The sequence below is a fragment of the Megalops cyprinoides genome, chromosome 14 (assembly GCF_013368585.1).
Source record: "Megalops cyprinoides isolate fMegCyp1 chromosome 14, fMegCyp1.pri, whole genome shotgun sequence".
NCBI lineage: Eukaryota > Metazoa > Chordata > Actinopteri > Elopiformes > Megalopidae > Megalops > Megalops cyprinoides.
Genome location: NC_050596.1, coordinates 19,820,120 through 19,826,119, shown reverse-complemented (window position 1 = coordinate 19,826,119; position 6,000 = coordinate 19,820,120).

Genomic DNA, 6,000 nt, shown 5'->3' with positions numbered 1-6,000 from the left:
ACATTTGTGAAAAGCAGAAGAGCAATGTACAAAAATCATACCTCTTCAAATAGCTATTGAGAAGGAGCAGTTCAATTCTGGCTCTGTAATTGTATTGCTAACACAATACACTTAAGATACAGCCTTTTGATTACATAAATGCTGCAGTACAGTCCAGATACAGGTCTGTGGTTACATCAATGGCAGTGTACAGTTCAGATACAGGTCTGTGGTTATATCAATGGCACTGTCCAGTTCAGATACAGCTCTGTGGTTACATAAATGGCACTGTACAGCTCAGATACAGCTGTATGTTTATGTAACTGACACCATATCGTTCTGATACAGCTCTAGGATTACACAACTGCTATGGTACAACTCAGGTACAACTCATCCGCAACAGTGTACAGTTCAGACACTGATTTGATTACATAACTGCCCCAGTATATAGTTTAGATACAGCCCTGTGGTCATGCCACTGATACAGTACAGTGGGAATAACTGAAGGGTGAACATATTGTCTCTAAACAAACAAAAACCACCTTCTAAGGTACTAGGCAGCCTTTTCCAAAGTGCCTTCTGGAGCTTAACATGTCCCCACTATTGAACACTACTGTTTCCCAGCCCTTCTCGCCTACCCGATGGGGGATGATTCATCTCTGAAGAAGTCTTCACTTCATCACCCAGCATAACCATAGCCTGCACAACTGAACACAGCCATAGCCACTGCCATGCCGAACACAGCCACTTCCACACTGCTGACCACAGTCACACAGCCACACCCATGCAGTAGAACATAGCCATACCCATCCCAGACACAGCCACTTCCACACTGCTGAGCACAGCTGTATCTAAACATCTGAACACAGCCACGCCCTGTGCTGTGGAATACAGCTACACCCATGCTGCTGATAAGGAGGTCAGGCAGTCTGTGTGAGACACTGGTGGTAAACACAAATCTCACATCTCACAAATAACCAGTGGCATCCACCTGCCCTCTCCACAGTGACCTGGAGACATTGCGGCTACCGGAATGATTCCATCTGACCTCTCAGAACAATCTGGCATGAAAGACCTGCCCCTGAGCCCACAATTTACAGCACATATCCATATTTTATTCTGGAGAACAAATTGACACAATTATTTTTTTTCTGCATTGATTCAAAAGACCTTAAATCCTACAGCATGAGAACAATGGAAAATATCAGCTTTTATGACAGTGTGAGTGAATAGTCACACTTTAGAAGATTATAATCATACCCTGTCTGGCATGCCTTTTAATCAGCATGGTATCTCCATTATCACAAGGGAAAACTCAGAGGGACTCCATGACATGCTGCTATGACTGCTATGATCTAAAAATACAAGACTTCATTCTAAAAGGAATGTTCTCTGTAGAATTATCAATGGTTTAACTTTCACTTTACAATTCAAACTGCTTCCTTTTTTTTTTGCTTTTGCCTCTTTATGAAACTCTGTCTGGAGCCACCAACTGTACAAAAGGCTCATTTTATCCAAACAAGACAAATGGAACCTTTCAATACCCTTGCTCACAGCTAATATCTGTTTTTGCAAAATAAAAGTCACACTGTGCACCACAGTGAAGTGGGTGCCAATTCAAGGGACTCACAGGTGCCTGACTGGGTGAATCAGGATGCCTGGGAGTAGCAAGATGAGGAGACCTTGGCTGACATACCCACCCATCTCCAGCCACTAAGGGCTTCCACTTGTTGTTGGCAGATAACATGGTTTTGAACGTGATGCATAGGTCTCAGCCTCCACTCAAGATAAGCACCTTGCTGACTGAACCGCTCAGGAACCCATAATTTGTCATTCCCAATAGCTGACAATAAACCCCAGGGCACTGGTTGGGCGTAGCAGGCATATACCAAGCTAAGGGCCTTTTCTAGACTAACCTGAAAATGCTTGGTTCATACAAACAAACACTTTTCCTGGGTTTAAGCTGCATGTGGTCATGTTTTGCCTGTTTTTGTCATTACATTGGGGCTCTCTGTGATGAATACATTCACAATACAAAACTTACATATGCCATTAGTTACCAAACTGTCCTGTTACCGGACAAAAGAGCTTGCAGGTGTGTGCATCTACTCCCAATAAATACACAATGTGCAGTTGGGTGGCAACCAGACAGCATTATGATGTTGGGAAAAAATAACCTACTCACAGTATCACACACCCTGTGCAAACACAAATCAAGGGCAATGAGATCTCACATATCTGGCAGAAAAGAGTGACAGTACTATGCCATAAATCATTCACAGTGGAATTTACAAACAGGTGATAGCCTTTGTTGAAAGTTAGCTCACATGCTGTCAGTGAGTATGCCCTTCTTTAAACCTGACCGCTATATCTGATTGGTGCTCGGTGGGGTGGTGGGGTGCTGCAGGTGGCCCAGGTGACCTGCGCTGGGAGTGTTGGAAGATCAGCGAGGTCCAACAGGCATCTGGATTAGGCCCTCCCTCCAAAAAGAGGCTCGTTAGATCAAACATGGGCAAAGGGCCCGAGTATATCTTCATGCCAGGTCTCTATCATCTTTACTGCTCTTGAATTCCTGCCTCTTTCCGCCCTATCGCTGCGAGAATATGCACTTGACAATAATGGAAATATCAGAAGGAAAAGGGGTTTTCGTGGTGCTAAAAAAGAAGTGGCGTGAAAGAGGATTAAAAGCCTGAGGGCTTCACCCTGCCGATCCCCACCCTCAGGGATCAAAGCGAGGCCCTGGGAGCATGCGGGAATAGAGGACAACGGGTAGAGGAGGAGATTTCCAATCCTGGACAGCTGCCTCAGCGCTGGGAGCCAGAACCTTTCCCAGATCAGATGTAGAGCTGGTAGAATGGAACCTGCAACACACCTGAAACATGTCCCTCACCTTTTAACTGCTCTTTGTCTCACCCCAATTCCCTTTAACCTCAAAATACTACAAGTTTGAAACTGTAAACATACTGTAATGCTGGTATACACCTTTAACAATAACGCACAGTGACGCATGCGTGAAACTGTGCACCACTCATGCTAGCAGGGAGAAAAAGCTGACTGTTGCAATCACTGTGATAAGCATCTGTCTGGCAAAAAAGGGACACACATCTAAAGGATGCCCCTGGGAGAGGGGTTTCCCCATGGAAAAAAAGATTAATGCGTCATGAGCAAATCAAAAAATCAACCACCAGAGGACAACACAAAATAACAGCTGACCTAATTGGGCTGGCTTTTTAGAGAGAGGCATCACTGTGTCAATAGCCATACAACTCACACAGCCTCGGACAGCCTGGGGGAATCCCATTCTGAAGAGCAGTGATGAACGTGCAATTCTGCGTCAGGCCCCAAGGCCCCAGGATCAGAACAGTGTCTCATTTTGAGACCTTCATTTTAATACTCCTTTACAACATTCTGTTCACGGCAAGAAAGACCAGGAGAGTGGACAATAGGGGCCTCCGAAGTCCCATTCTTTCCCCGGCAGGGTAATTAATATCTATTGCATCTGGGTCTTCAGTGTCGAGCTGTGTGTCACCAGGCAGGGGGGAGGCTGTTATTATCAGACATCCCCTCTCAAGCGGCTCTCCCTTATGTGCAGGTTTGCTCATCAGATGTGAGTTGCACTGCACTTACACATGAAAAGCTGCAAACTGCCTGGGAAACAAAATAAACGCACAGATACGCTGACGTACAAGAGCTCTGCTATTCCTACTGACAGATGAGTGTGTGAATATCTTACCGGCTCTCCGTGACCTCGTTAGCACCAGTACATCATCGATGGAGTTACTTATGGAACAGAACAGAAAGGCAGACTCTGAGTTTTCATATAATCTCAATAACCTTTAACAGCTCGGTCTGTCACTGTAAAATAAACACTATTAATTATTTCCCCTCATCCTTGGGACAGCAATTATCAGGACAAAGCATCTGAGTAGAGACTAAACTCACACATAACGTTCCTGTGACATTTCAGCAGTTGCTATGAAAATGTGTCAAAGGAGCTAAGCGCAGTGTCTTCTAGAATCATACGAATGCTAATCTGAAATTGAAAAACAACTGACAGCGCGATAATAATTTGCAATCCTGACAGATATGGAAGGAAGAAATCCACAATGACAACAACATGCTCTGCTCCATGTCATTTCATAGCTAGCCAATCAGGAATCATTATGGTAGTAATTCATAAATAGGTAGAGCAGATGGCGCCAATGCGAAACACAGCTCATTACTGCCACCTGCAGGCAGCATGTGGCATGAGCATCAGAGGAGCAGAGTGCTTCAGGTTATTGAGTTGAACAGTGAGGAGACATAAAATTGCAAACTGGCACCATGTGTGTTTTTGAAATGCAGTTTGTGATAGGTTGTGAAATTAAATACATTTTAAGGGGTCTGGATCAATTGATTCCTAGGCAATTACCTTCCATAGTGCATTAACATTTATGAAATGTATGTAATAAGTCCATATTCATAGCACTGGGACGTGGGAACAGAGGAGTAATGATGCCCAAAACTTATGCCACACACTGTAATTTGAAGACATTATGTGGTACATTAAGCTACTATCTGCTAAAATGCATCCTGATGACATACACCTTACTCTCTAGCCTCACAAAAACACTTTACCAGCTACATATATTCAACACATACATGCTGAGTCACACATGTAAGCTTATTACACAATATGTACTCTTTTACAAGTCATGTCCTAATACAATATGCAGTCCTGAATGTGTTATAAGCCAATACCCTTGTAACAAATCACACCCTAATGCAATATGCATGTCCTGATACAATATGCACTCTAATACATGTTATAACATAATACAGTATGGTGTATTAAACAGTACCCTATTAAAATTCGTGGGACACCCCATCTGATTGCATGAAAGTATGACTATGTGTTGCTTGAAGAGAAAAGCATGCACATTGCACATGAACATTGCAGTGGCCAGCACATTGCTCTGGGCTCAACCCAACAGATTCATCTTTGATGTGAACCGAAACACGGAATTAGGACAGGGCCAAGACGGCCCTCCCACACAATGCAACCCACTAATGCTTTAAAGGAGGAGTGGAGCACAATATCACCAGATTTATAACAGAAATCAGTAGATGTTTTTCCATGACATATTGCAGCGGGCAATAAGCCCAAAGGTGGGCCAACACGCTACTAATTTCTTGAAATAAAGATATGTTTTATTCACAACAATGTGTGTCCCTTGTCTTTTGGTAGGATGGGGTACAGAAATAAGATGTGCACTCTCATACATATTATACTCGAGTGACCTGAAACATAATTATTTAAACTAAAACGGGACTCATCACTGACTCACAAATTCATTGAAATTCATTTCATTTCATTCATAGTTGAAAAGAAAAGCTTTCAGAAAAGTATGTGGAAAGGGAATGACATTGGCTACATCATAAATGTGAACATCAACGCAGAATACTTTGTGATTTTAATTACCTTAAGAAAATCAAGTCTTTTAGGGAAGAAATCTATAATTATGTATACAGTACTTAATGCACACTTATATTTATGAAGTTGTCCTTACACAGATCAAAGTTAACTTTTCTTTAAAGCTTTTACCTCCAGTCCTTCTTCTATCTTTAAAAAGATATAAATGCACAGTTGCACTTAGAGGTTCAGTTTAGAGCCTATCTGTGACTGCCTGTTTGGATCAAATATTTGAGAGTTACATCCTGCCTTCTGTTAATCTAGCTTCCTCTCTGATTTTCATGGAGATTAACCCAGGCTAGCTGCTATGATAAAGAGGGGTACCAGACATACAATTTCTGAGTTTCCTTGATCCTAGAAAATCATGGTAATTGTTGTCTTCAACTGTGCCATCTGGTGGAAAGATGGTGTATTGGAATGTGAGTGAAGTCTTCACTTTGTATTTCAGTTTACAGAGGAATTTGGGGATATTCTCAAATACAGCGAAATTTCAAAAATAAAATGGCAGGATACTCACATCTCACAGTGTTATTCCATCAATTAGGGCCATGTATAGTTTTTGAAATGAC